The sequence below is a fragment of the Nannochloropsis gaditana genome (genome assembly GCF_000240725.1).
Source record: "Nannochloropsis gaditana CCMP526 unplaced genomic scaffold scaffold454, whole genome shotgun sequence".
NCBI lineage: Eukaryota > Eustigmatophyceae > Eustigmatales > Monodopsidaceae > Microchloropsis > Microchloropsis gaditana.
The window spans coordinates 9,562-10,504 of NW_005803499.1; positions in this window are offsets into that span (position 1 = coordinate 9,562).

Below are 943 nucleotides of genomic sequence, written 5' to 3' on the forward strand. Positions count from 1 at the left end.
AAGCCGACGAAGCTACATCCAGTGCAAGGCCCTCAGTCCCTCCTTCCCTCCCCCTGCCACCCTGCTATCCACCTGGATTTGTGCCTCGCGAGCTCCGTCGAAGAGATTGCGGGCAGGTCCTTGCGTATTTCTCGGACTGGGATCGATTTCTCCTCCACGTGCTGCGCACCCCCTTGCTCTTTCCCAGGGGCCATCGCCGTAACGCCCGTGCCTTTTTCCATCCAACCTAAGGAGCCGATGGGGGCGGGGTGATGGACGTGGAGGACAAGTTGTTGCTGCGTGTTCCGATGGAGGGAAGTTTTGAGACGGAACCAGCTGTTGTTCATCACTGAGGGAGGGAGGGAAGGAGGGAGGGCAAGACGTGGTTAGACATCTCTTGGCGTGGCCACTCGGGAGGACCAGGTGGAAAAATGGAAAAGGCCAGCCGTGGCTTCTAGAAATTTCCAGAAGGACGACCACATTCCATCCGAAACAAGAAAGACGGCGCCCGCCCCATGATACCCAGAGCAGCCACTCAGACATCCTCCAAAGTCTTCCCCACACGCAAACAGACAAATCCCCGCCCAGGCATAGAAGGGATGCTCGTCTCCCATATCCCCCTTTCCCCCCAACCCCCCGCGACCCCAGCCATTCTCTCACTTCCGAGGACGTTCCATGTCAGGTCCCGGGGCTGCGTGTTCTGTGAGTCATCCCAAGCCCGGCAGGCCACGCTTTTGCCACTCGCCTGACGGGCATTTATTGAAAAGGAAGGGAGGGAATTCGGCATCGGTGGAAAGTAGATGCGTCCATGTCACTCTGGTGGATTGAAGGGCGGTAAGGGCCAGAGATGCCAGCGGCAATGTCATCCACCTCTTTGAAGGCCTCCCCCCCATGCACATACTCAACCCCAAGCACGTCGTCTGACACTCCTAAGACAAGTGCCAGTCGAAGCAATGAGGCCACC